Raw genomic sequence first — 13,354 nt, 5'->3', positions numbered from 1 at the left:
CATCATACAGGAGACACTCTTCCTTCAGTACTTTGCTCTCATGTCTCTTTCTGTGTTGTCCAATGTTTGTCCTACGACAAAAATGATTGTTGTAGAAGCAGAAGGTGAAGCTATACATCATCCCAAGTCTCCAAAATCTACAAGTGGCAGTCAGTAGCGTCCACCACAATTTGGACGACTTTATAAAAACCCCACAAATCAAACATGCATTGCATCTCAGGGTACGTGCGTCTCTGCTCCTGTGGGAGGGTCGCCTGGGATGATGTGGGCGTGGTCAGGGGCCCTGGGGGGAGGGGGGGGGAAGTATGGACGACAGAAAGACTCAAGAAAGGAAAACTGAAGAAAAAGAATTTAATTCTGGAAAAATTGAGAGGAAAAAAAAGACGAGAAAATGGAAAGAAGCAGTGAATCAGTTGGGTCCATTATGGCGACACAATTTATATTGTCCTATGACAGGGTTATTTATTGTCCCTGGACATGAATTGTACATTTCCAGCTGACGTCAGGGATAGGGATGGTGGGGGGGGGGGATCCCTGGACTGCAGGCCACCAGCAGCAGGAGCCAACATACGAAGGTCCGGAGGGCAAGAATCTGCTACTGAAGCCAACATACGAAGCTCCGGAGGGCAGGAATCTGCTACTGAAGCCAACAGACGAAGGTCCGGAGGGCAGGAATCTGCTACTGAAGCCAACAGACGAAGGTCCGGAGGGCAGGAATCTGCTACTGAAGCCAACAGACGAAGGTCCGGAGGGCAGGAATCTGCTACTGGTACACGATCCTGCTGAAGAATGATCCATGATAATCATGTATCTCTAAGAAGCTCAAACTAAGAGAAGGTATGATAAGACTTATCACAATACATCATTCTTGGGGTAAGATAACCACTCAGGATGATGTTATCACGCCAGGGACAGATGCAACGACCAGATAACAGGGGGAATGATAACTGTATGATAACAGGTACTGTCAAGTCGAGGAATCCCATGTACTGTCCTCCAGCAGATAACCTGGTCATAGACCATCAGGTTTTGTGTTATCTGTCCTTCCCATGTACTGTCCTCCAGCAGATAACCTGGTCATAGACCATCAGGTCTGGTGTTATCTGTCCTTCCCATGTACTGTCCTCCAGCAGATAACCTGGTCATAGACCATCAGGTCTTGTGTTATCTGTCCTTCCCATGTACTGTCCTCCAGCAGATAACCTGGTCATAGACCATCAGGTCTTGTGTTATCTGTCCTTCCCATGTACTGTCCTCCAGCAGATAACCTGGTCATAGACCATCAGGTCTTGTGTTATCTGTCCTTCCCATGTACTGTCCTCCAGCAGATAACCTGGTCATAGACCATCAGGTCTTGTGTTATCTGTCCTTCCCATGTACTGTCCTCCAGCAGATAACCTGGTCATAGACCATCAGGTCTTGTGTTATCTGTCCTTCCCATGTACTGTCCTCCAGCAGATAACCTGGTCATAGACCATCAGGTCTTGTGTTATCTGTCCTTCCCATGTACTGTCCTCCAGCAGATAACCTGGTCATAGACCATCAGGTCTTGTGTTATCTGTCCTTCCCATGTACTGTCCTCCAGCAGATAACCTGGTCATAGACCATCAGGTCTTGTGTTATCTGTCCTTCCCATGTACTGTCCTCCAGCAGATAACCTCGTCATAGACCATCAGGTCTTGTGTTATCAGTCCTTCCCATGTACTGTCCTCCAGCAGATAACCTGATCATAGACCATCAGGTCTTGTGTTATCAGTCCTTCCCATGTACTGTCCTCCAGCAGATAACCTGATCATAGACCATCAGGTCTTGTGTTATCTGTCCTTCCCATGTACTGTCCTCCAGCAGATAACCTGATCATAGACCATCAGGTCTTGTGTTATTTGTCCTTCCCATGTACTGTCCTCCAGCAGATAACCTCGTCATAGACCATCAGGTCTTGTGTTATCAGTCCTTCCCATGTACTGTCCTCCAGCAGATAACCTGATCATAGACCATCAGGTCTTGTGTTATCAGTCCTTCCCATGTACTGTCCTCCAGCAGATAACCTGGTCATAGACCATCAGGTCTTGTGTTATCTGTCCTTCCCATGTACTGTCCTCCAGCAGATAACCTGATCATAGACCATCAGGTCTTGTGTTATCTGTCCTTCCCATGTACTGTCCTCCAGCAGATAACCTGATCATAGACCATCAGGTCTTGTGTTATCAGTCCTTCCCATGTACTGTCCTTCAGCAGATAACCTGATCATAGACCATCAAGTCTTGTGTTATCTGTCCTTCCCATGTACTGTCCTCCAGCAGATAACCTGATCATAGACCATCAGGTCTTGTGTTATCTGTCCTTCCCATGTACTGTCCTCCAGCAGATAACCTGATCATAGACCATCAGGTCTTGTGTTATCTGTCCTTCCCATGTACTGTCCTCCAGCAGATAACCTGATCATAGACCATCAGGTCTTGTGTTATCTGTCCTTCCCATGTACTCTCCTCCAGCAGATAACCTGGTCATAGACCATCAGGTCTTGTGTTATCTGTCCTTCCCATGTACTGTCCTCCAGCAGATAACCTCGTCATAGACCATCAGGTCTTGTGTTATCTGTTCTTCCCATGTACTGTCCTCCAGCAGATAACCTGATCATAGACCATCAGGTCTTGTGTTATTTGTCCTTCCCATGTACTGTCCTCCAGCAGATAACCTGATCATAGACCATCAGGTCTTGTGTTATCTGTCCTTCCCATGTACTGTCCTCCAGCAGATAACCTGGTCATAGACCATCAGGTCTTGTGTTATCTGTCCTTCCCATGTACTGTCCTCCAGCAGATAACCTGGTCATAGACCATCAGGTCTTGTGTTATCTGTCCTTCCCATGTACTGTCCTCCAGCAGATAACCTGATCATAGACCATCAGGTCTTGTGTTATCTGTCCTTCCCATGTACTGTCCTCCAGCAGATAACCTGATCATAGACCATCAGGTCTTGTGTTATCTGTCCTTCCCATGTACTGTCCTCCAGCAGATAACCTGGTCATAGACCATCAGGTCTTGTGTTATCTGTCCTTCCCATGTACTGTCCTCCAGCAGATAACCTGGTCATAGACCATCAGGTCTTGTGTTATCTGTCCTTCCCATGTACTGTCCTACAGCAGATAACCTGGTCATAGACCATCAGGTCTTGTGTTATCAGTCCTTCCCATGTACTGTCCTCCAGCAGATAACCTGGTCATAGACCATCAGGTCTTGTGTTATCTGTCCTTCCCATGTACTGTCCTCCAGCAGATAACCTGGTCATAGACCATCAGGTCTTGTGTTATCTGTCCTTCCCATGTACTGTCCTCCAGCAGATAACCTGGTCATAGACCATCAGGTCTTGTGTTATCTGTCCTTCCCATGTACTGTCCTCCAGCAGATAACCTGGTCATAGATCATCAGGTCTTGTGTTATCTGTCCTTCCAATGTACTGTCCTCCAGCTGATAACCTCGTCATAGACCATCAGGTCTTGTGTTATCAGTCCTTCCCATGTACTGTCCTCCAGCAGATAACCTGGTCATAGACCATCAGGTCTTGTGTTATCAGTCCTTCCCATGTACTGTCCTCCAGCAGATAACCTGGTCATAGACCATCAGGTCTTGTGTTATCTGTCCTTCCCATGTACTGTCCTATGCAGATAACCTGGTCATAGACCATCAGGTCTTGTGTTATCTGTCCTTCCCATGTACTGTCCTCCAGCAGATAACCTGGTCATAGACCATCAGGTCTTGTGTTATCAGTCCTTCCCATGTACTGTCCTCCAGCAGATAACCTGATCATAGACCATCAGGTCTTGTGTTATCTGTCCTTCCCATGTACTGTCCTCCAGCAGATAACCTGATCATAGACCATCAGGTCTTGTGTTATCTGTCCTTCCCATGTACTGTCCTCCAGCAGATAACCTCGTCATAGACCATCAGGTCTTGTGTTATCAGTCCTTCCCATGTACTGTCCTCCAGCAGATAACCTGATCATAGACCTTCAGGTCTTGTGTTATCAGTCCTTCCCATGTACTGTCCTCCAGCAGATAACCTGGTCATAGACCATCAGGTCTTGTGTTATCTGTCCTTCCCATGTACTGTCCTCCAGCAGATAACCTGGTCATAGACCATCAGGTCTTGTGTTATCTGTCCTTCCCATGTACTGTCCTCCAGCAGATAACCTGGTCATAGACCATCAGGTCTTGTGTTATCAGTCCTTCCCATGTACTGTCCTCCAGCAGATAACCTGGTCATAGACCATCAGGTCTTGTGTTATCTGTCCTTCCCATGTACTGTCCTCCAGCAGATAACCTGGTCATAGACCATCAGGTCTTGTGTTATCTGTCCTTCCCATGTACTGTCCTCCAGCAGATAACCTGGTCATAGACCATCAGGTCTTGTGTTATCTGTTCTTCCCATGTACTGTCCTCCAGCAGATAACCTGGTCATAGACCATCAGGTCTTGTGTTATCAGTCCTTCCCATGTACTGATATGTATTTCCATCCACACCCCATCTCCAGCCACACACCCCATCTCCCCACTACACATATGATACCCCATCCACAATACCCTCCCCATCTACACACACGTCCCACTTCTCCCCTACACACATACCATCCCACTAAACTCTAGTGACCTGGATCAGTTTTCCAGCCATCAAATCATAACACCCACACCTGCCATGCCCTCCCTCCATCACGCTCATACTCCCTCCCTCCCTTCCCTCCCCTCTGTTCCTCACCCCAGGTTATGAGCCAGATTGAACACGTCAGATGTTCATAATATGTGTGTCACATCTTCGTGGTTACAAAGGTGTCCACCAGAGGGGATAGGATGCCTCCTGTTCCTCCTGTTTCATTTGATCTCCAAATTGGATACATAAAACATGCTCCGCTGTTTCCCGCGTTATCGAGGTAGCGCCGGGAACAGATGAAGAAATGAATGGCACTTATTTGTTCACGTCCACACTCAAACTTGACGCCATGTAAAACGCGCCAATGCCAAAGCCTTCTGTCCACAGCCAAATTCGACTGACCTGTCCATGTTTCTCCCCAGACCGCTTCATATGCCTTGGTTCATCCTATTGACAACACGTCGCTCCCCATATATAACATCACTATAGACTGACCTGTCCATGTTTCTCCCCAGACCGCTTCATATGCCTTGGTTCATCCTACTGACAACACGTCGCTCCCCATATATAACATCACTATAGACTGACCTGTCCATGTTTTTCTCCAGACCGCTTCATATGCCTTGGTTCAGCCTACTGACAAAACGTCGCTCCCCATATATAACATCACTATAAACTGACCTGTCCATGTTTTTCCCCAGACCGCTTCATATGCCTTGGTTCAGCCTACTGACACGACGTCGCTCCCCATATATAATATCATTATAGTTCGTTCATTCTCTTGCACTTCCCTCACCCTCCTGCATGTTCAGGCCCCGATGACCCAAAGCCTCTTTCCTTCCATCTCATCCTTTCTCTCCACCTCCTCCAACTCCTCCTTTTCCCTTCACGTTCGATGGCTAGATCCACCCACTCAATCTCTCCTCACTCATCCTCTCCATACGTCTGAACAATGACAACACACTCGTCACCCTCCCCAGATCATACTGGCTTACCAGCGCACCTCGCTCCTCACACTATCTACCGCCCCCCACCTGGCACAACACATCCATCCTCTCCCGTTCTGGTAACATTTTGTGTCCAGTTGAGAGAGAGAGAGAGAGAGAGAGAGAGAGAGAGAGAGAGAGAGAGAGAGAGAGAGAGAGAGAGAGAGAGAGAGCGGGAGAGAGAGAGAGAGAGAGAGAGAGAGAGAGAGAGAGAGAGAGAGAGAGAGAGAGAGAGAGAGAGAGAGATGGAAAGAAAATGAAGGAGACAGACAGACCGAAAGACAGAGAGAGAGAGAGAGAGAGAGAGAGAGAGAGAGAGAGAGAGAGAGAGAGAGAGAGAGAGAGAGAGAGAGAGAGAGAGAGAGAGGCGTGGCGTCCTGGGACACGTCCCTGGACCAGGGATTGAACTATGGTGACGCCACTGCCCACCAGGTCACTGTAGCGCTGGGCCTCAGCTGGGTCGTCTGATACCGCGATGGATGTCAGGCTGGGCGAGCTGACGCCCCCTTGTGGTACTGACGCCCCCTTGTGGTACTGACGCCTCCCCCCTGATCTGAGCCAAGGTGGGAGAGAGGAGGGTGGGTGTATGATGGGTCCTCCAGGTGATGGGTCGTGGGTCTGGGATATCATGGGTGCATGATGGGTCCTCCAGGTGATGGGTCGTGGGTCTGGGATGTTGAGGGTGTCTGATGGGTCCTCCAGGTGATGGGTCGTGGGTCTGGGATGTTGAGGGTGTCTGATGGGTCCTCCAGGTGATGGGTCGTGGGTCTGGGATGTCATGGGTGTATGATGGGTCCTCCAGGTGATGGGTCGTGGGTCTGGGATGTCATGGGTGTATGATGGGTCCTCCAGGTGATGGGTCGTGGGTCTGGGATGTCATGGGTGTATGATGGGTTCCCCAGGTGATGGGTCGTGGGTCTGGGATGTCATGGGCGCATGATGGGTTCCACCAGGTGATGGGTCGTGGGTCTGGGATGTCATGGGTGCATGATGGGTTCCCCCAGGTGATGGGTCGTGTGTCTGGGATGTCATGGGTGCATGATGGGTCCCCCAGGTGATGGGTCGTGTGTCTGGGGTGTTGAGGGTGTCTGATGGGCCCAACAGGTGTTGTGTACCACGTATGTATGAGGTCATGAGAGGTAGCACCACGTGTATATGAAGTCATAAGAGGTAGTTCCACGTGTGTATGAGGTCATGAGAGGTAGTACCACGTGCATATGAAGTCTTGAGAGGTAGTACCACGTATATATGAGGTCAAGAGAGGTAGTACCACGTGTGTATGAGGTCATGAGAGGTAGTACCACGTGTGTATGAGGTCATGAGAGGTAGTACCACGTATGTATGAGGAAATGAGAGGTAATACCACGTGTGTATGAGGTCATGAGAGGTAGTACCACGTATGTATGAGGTCATGAGAGGTAGTACCACGTATGTATGAGGTCATGAGAGGAAGTACCACGTGTGTATGAGGTAATGAGAGGAAGTACCATGTATGTATGAGGTCATGAGAGGTAGTACCAGGTGTATATGAAGTCATGAGAGGTAGTACCATGTATGTATGATGTCATGAGAGGTAGTACCACGTGTATATGAAGTCATGAGAGGTAGTACCATGTATGTATGAGGTCATGAGAGGTAGTACCACGGTGTATGAGGTCATGAGAGGTAGTACCACGTGTGTGTGAAGTCATGAGAGATAGTACCACATATGTATGAGGTCATGAGAGGTAAAAATATGTATGTATGAGGTCATGAGAGGTAGTACCACGTATGTATGAAGACATGAGAGGTAGTGACACGTATGTATGAGGTCAAGACAGGTAGTACCACGTATGTATGAGGTCATGAGAGGTAGTACCATGTATGTATGAGGTAATGAGAGGTAGTACCATGTATGTATAAGGTCATGAGAGGTAGTACCACTTATGTATGAGGTCATGAGAGGTAGTACCACGTATGTATAAGGTCATGAGAGTTAGTACCACGTATGTATGAGGTCATGAGAGGTAGTACCACGTATGTGTGAGGTCATGAGAGGTAGTACCACGTGTGTGTGAGGTCATAAGAGGCAGTACCGCGTGTGTGTGAGGTCATAAAAGGTAGTACCATGTGTGTGTGAGGTCATGAGAGGTAGCACCACGTGTGTGTGAGGTCATGAGAGGTAGCACCACGTGTGTATGAAGTCATGAGAGGTAGTACCACGTATGTATGAGGTCATGAGAGGTAGTACCATGTATGTATGAGGTCATGAGAGGTAATACCACGTGTATATGAGGTCATGAGAGGTACTACCACGTGTGTATGAATTCATGAGAGGTAGTACCACGTATGTGTGAGGTCACGAGAGTTAGTACCACGTGTGTATGAAGTCATGAGAGGTAGTACCACGTGTGTGTGAGGTCATGAGAGGTAGTACCACGTATGTGTGACGTCATGAGAGGTAGTACCACGGATGTATGAGGTCATAAGAGGTAGTACCACGTGTGTGTGAGGTCATAAGAGGTAGTACCACGTGTGTGTGAGGTCATGAGAGGTAGTACCACGTGTGTATGAACTCATGAGAGGTAGTACCACGTGTGTGTGAGGTCATGAGAGGTAGTACCACGTGTGTGTGAGGTCATGTGAGGTAGTACCACGTGTGTGTGAGGTCTTGAGAGGTAGTACCACATGTGTGTGAGGTCATAAGAGGTAGTACCACGTGTGTGTGAGGTCATGAGAGGTAGTACCGCGTGTGTGTGAGGTCATGAGAGGTAGTACCACATGTGTGTGAGGTCATAAGAGGTAGTACCGCCCGTGAGTGAGGTCATGAGAGGTAGTACCATGTGTGTGTGAGGTCATAAGAGGTAGTACCGCGTGTGTTTGAGGTCATGAGAGGTAGTACCACATGTGTGTGAGGTCATAAGAGGTAGTACGACGTTTGTGTGAGGTCATGAGAGGTAGTACCACTTGTGTGTGAGGTCATGAGAGGTAGTATCACGTGTGTGTGAGGTCATGAGAGGTAGTACCACATGTGTGTGAGGTCATAAGAGGTAGTACCGCGTGTGTGTCAGGACATGAGAGGTAGTACCATGTGTGTGTGAGGTCTTGAGAGGTAGAACCACGCGTGTGTGAGGTCATGGGAGGTAGTACCACGTGCGTGTGAGGTCATGAGAGGTAGTACCATGATGTGTGAGGTCATGAGAGGTAGTACCACGTTTGTGTGAGGTCATGAGAGGTAGTACACACGTATGTATGAGGTCATGAGAGGTAGTACCACGTATGTATGAGGTCATGAGAGGTAGTACCGCGTATGTGTGAGGTCATGAGAGGTAGTACCACTGTGTGTGTGAGGTCATGAGAGGTAGTACCACGTGTGTGTGAGGTCATGAGAGGTAGTACCATGTGTGTGTGAGGTCATGAGAGGTAGTACCAACGTGTTGTGTGTGAGGTCATGAGAGGTAGTACCAGTAGTGTGTGAGGGTCATGAGAGGTAGTACCACGTGTGTGTGAGGTCATGAGAGGTAGTACACGTGTGTGTGAGGTCATGAGAGGTAGTACCACGTGTGTATGAGGTCATGAGAGGTAGTACCGTGTGTATGAGGTCATGAGAGGTAGTACCAGTGTGTATGAGGTCATGAGAGGTAGTACCACGTGTGTGTGAGGTCATGAGAGGTAGTACCATGTGTGTGTGAGGTCAAGAGAGGTAGTACCCGTATGTGTGAGGTCATGAGAGGTAGTACACGTATGTGTGAGGTCATGAGAGGTAGTACCACGTATGTGTAGTCATGAAGGTGTCCAGTGGGGTGAGGTCATGAAGGTAGTACCATGTATGTGTGAGGTCATGAGAGGTAGTACCACGGATGTATGAGGTCATGAGAGGTAGTACCACGTGTGTGTGAGGTCATGAGACGCAGTATCACGTATGTGTGAGGCCATGAGAGGTAGTACCGCGTGTGTGTGAGGTCCTAAGAGGTAGTACTAGGTGTGTATGAAGTCATAAGAGGTAGTACCACGTGTGTGTGAGGTCATGAGATATAGTACCACGTGTGTGTGAGGTCATGAGAGTTAGTACCACGTGTGTTTGTGAGGTCATGAGAGGTAGTACAACGTATGTGTGAGGTCATGAGAGGTAGTACCACGTGTGTATGAAGTCATGAGAGGTAGCACCACGTGTGTGTGAGGTCATGAGAGGTAGTACCACGTGTGTGTGAGGTCATGAGAGGTAGTACCACGTGTGTATGAAGTCATGAGAGGTAGTACCATGTGTGTGTGAGGTCATTAGAGGTAGTACCACGTGTGTGTGAGGTCATGAGAGGTAGTACCACGTTGTGTGAGGTCATGAGAGGTAGTACCATGTGTGTGTGAGGTCATGAGAGGTAGTACCACGTAGTGTGTGAGGTCATGAGAGGTAGTACCATGTGTGTGTGAGGTCATGAGAGGTAGTACCACGTATGTGTGAGGTCATGAGAGGTAGTACCACGTGTGTGTGAGGTCATGAGAGGTAGTACCACGTATGTGTGAGGTCATGAGAGGTAGTACCACGTGTGTGTGAGGTCATGAGAGGTAGTACCACGTGTGTGTGAGGTCATGAGAGGTAGTACCACGTGTGTGTGAGGTCACGAGAGGTAGTACCATGTGTGTGTGAGGTCATGAGAGGTAGTACCATGTGTGTGTGAAGTCATGAGAGGTAGTACCACGTATGCATGAGATCATGAGAGGTAGTACCACGTATCTGTGAGGGCCTCATGAGAGGTAGTACCATGTATGTATGAGGTCATGAGAGGTAGTACCACGTATGTATGAGGTCATGAGAGGAAGTACCATGTATGTATGAGGTCATGAGAGGTAGTACCACGTATGTATGAGGTCATGAGAGTTAGTACCACTTATGTATGAGGTCATGAGAGGTAGTACCACGTATGTATGAGGTCATGAGAGGTAGTACCACGTATGTATGAGGTCATGAGAGTTAGTACCACTTATGTATGAGGTCATGAGAGGTAGTACCACGTATGTATGAGGTCATTAGAGGTAGTAACACGTATGTATGAGGTCATGAGAGGTAGTACCACTTATGTATGAGGTCATGAGAGGTAGTACCACGTGTGTATGAGGTCATGAGAGGTAGTACCACGTATGTATGAGGTCATGAGAGGTAGTACCACGTATGTATGAGGTCATGAGAGGTAGTACCACGTATGTATGAGGTCATGAGAGGTAGTACCTACGTATGATGAGGTCATGAGAGTTAGTACCACGTATGTATGAGGTCATGAGAGGTAGTACCACGTATGTATGAGGTCATGAGAGGTAGTACCACGTATGTATGAGGTCATGAGAGGTAGTACCACGTATGTATGAGGTCATGAGAGGTAGTACCACGTATGTATGAGGTCATGAGAGGTAGTACCACGTATGTATGAGGTCATGAGAGGTAGTACCACGTATGTTGAGTCATGAGAGGTAGTACCACGTATGTATGAGGTCATGAGAGGTAGTACCACGTATGTGTGAGGTCATGAGAGGTAGTACCACGTGTGTGTGAGGTCATGAGAGGTAGTACCACGTATGTATGAGGTCATGAGAGGTAGTACCACGTATGTGTGAGGTCATGAGAGGTAGTACCACGTTGTATGAGGTCATGAGAGGTAGTACCACGTATGTATGAGGTCATGAGAGGTAGTACCACGTATGTATGAGGTCATGAGAGGTAGTACCACGTATGTATGAGGTCATGAGAGGTAGTACCACGTATGTATGAGGTCATGAGAGGTAGTACCACGTGTGTGTGAGGTCATGAGAGGTAGTACCACGTGTGTATGAGGTCATGAGAGGTAGTACCACGTGTGTGTGAGGTCATGAGAGGTAGTACCACGTGTGTGTGAGGTCATGAGAGGTAGTACCACGTGTGTGTGAGGTCATGAGAGGTAGTACCACGTGTGTGTGAGGTCATAAGAGGTAGTACCACGTGTGTGTGAGGTCATGAGAGGTAGTACCGCGTGTGTGTGAGGTCATGAGAGGTAGTACCACATGTGTGTGAGGTCATAAGAGGTAGTACCGCGTGTGTGAGGTCATGAGAGGTAGTACCACGTGTGTGTGAGGTCATAAGAGGTAGTACCGCGTGTGTGTGAGGTCATGAGAGGTAGTACCACATGTGTGTGAGGTCATAAGAGGTAGTACGACGTGTGTGTGAGGTCATGAGAGGTAGTACCACTTGTGTGTGAGGTCATGAGAGGTAGTATCACGTGTGTGTGAGGTCATGAGAGGTAGTACCACATGTGTGTGAGGTCATAAGAGGTAGTACCGCGTGTGTGTCAGGACATGAGAGGTAGTACCATGTGTGTGTGAGGTCTTGAGAGGTAGAACCACGCGTGTGTGAGGTCATGGGAGGTAGTACCACGTGCGTGTGAGGTCATGAGAGGTAGTCTATGTGTGTGAGGTCATAAGAGGTAGTACCGCGTGTATGTAAGCTCATGAGAGGAAGTAACATGTGTGTGTGAGGTCATGAGAGGTAGTACCACATGTGTGTGAGGTCATGAGAGGTAGTACGACGTGTGTGTTTGAGGTCATGAGAGATAGTACCATGTGTGTGTGAGGTCATGAGAGGTAGTAACATGTGTGTGTGAGGTCATGATAGGTAGTACAATGTGTGTGTGAGGTCATGAGAGGTAGTACCATGTGTGTGTGAGGTCATGAGAGGTAGTACCACGTATGTGTGAGGTCATGAGAGGTAGTACCACGTGTGTGTGAGGTCATGAGAGGTAGTACCACGTATGTATGAGGTCATGAGAGGTAGTACCACGTATGTATGAGGTCATGAGAGGTAGTACCACTGTGTGTGTGAGGTCATGAGAGGTAGTACCACGTATGTGTGAGGTCATGAGAGGTAGTACCACGTATGTATGAGGTCATGAGAGGTAGTACCACGTAGTGTATGAGGTCATGAGAGGTAGTACCACGTATGTATGAGGTCATGAGAGGTAGTACCACGTGTGTGTGAGGTCATGAGAGGTAGTACCACGTATGTATGAGGTCATGAGAGGTAGTACCACGTAGTGTGTGAGGTCATGAGAGGTAGTACCACGTATGTATGAGGTCATGAGAGGTAGTACCACGTGTGTATGAGGTCATGAGAGGTAGTACCACGTATGTATGAGGTCATGAGAGGTAGTACCACTATGTGTGTGAGGTCATGAGAGGTAGTACCACGTATGTATGAGGTCATGAGAGGTAGTACCACGTGTGTGTGAGGTCATGAGAGGTAGTACCACGTATGTGTGAGGTCATGAGAGGTAGTACCACGTATGTATGAGTCATGAGAGGTAGTACCATGTGTGTGTGAGGTCATGAGAGGTAGTACCACGTATGTGTGAGGTCATGAGAGGTAGTACCACGTGTGTATGAGGTCATGAGAGGTAGTACCACGTGTGTGTGAGGTCATGAGAGGTAGTACCACGTGTGTGTGAGGTCATGAGAGGTAGTACCACGTATGTGTGAGGTCATGAGAGGTAGTACCACGTGTGTGTGAGGTCATGAGAGGTAGTACCACGTGTGTGTGCAGGTCATGAGAGGTAGTACCACGTGTGTGTGAGGTCATGAGAGGTAGTACCACGCATGTGTGAGGTCATGAGAGGTAGTACCACGTGTGTGTGAGGTCATAAGAGGTAGTACCCAGTGTGTTTGAGGTCATGAGAGGTAGTACCACATGTGTGTGAGGTCATAAGAGGTAGTACGACGTGTGTGT

This window comes from Panulirus ornatus, chromosome 43 (genome assembly GCF_036320965.1).
Source record: "Panulirus ornatus isolate Po-2019 chromosome 43, ASM3632096v1, whole genome shotgun sequence".
Lineage (NCBI taxonomy): Eukaryota > Metazoa > Arthropoda > Malacostraca > Decapoda > Palinuridae > Panulirus > Panulirus ornatus.
The sequence above is the reverse complement of the archived record's forward strand: the minus strand, read 5'-3'. Positions refer to the sequence as shown.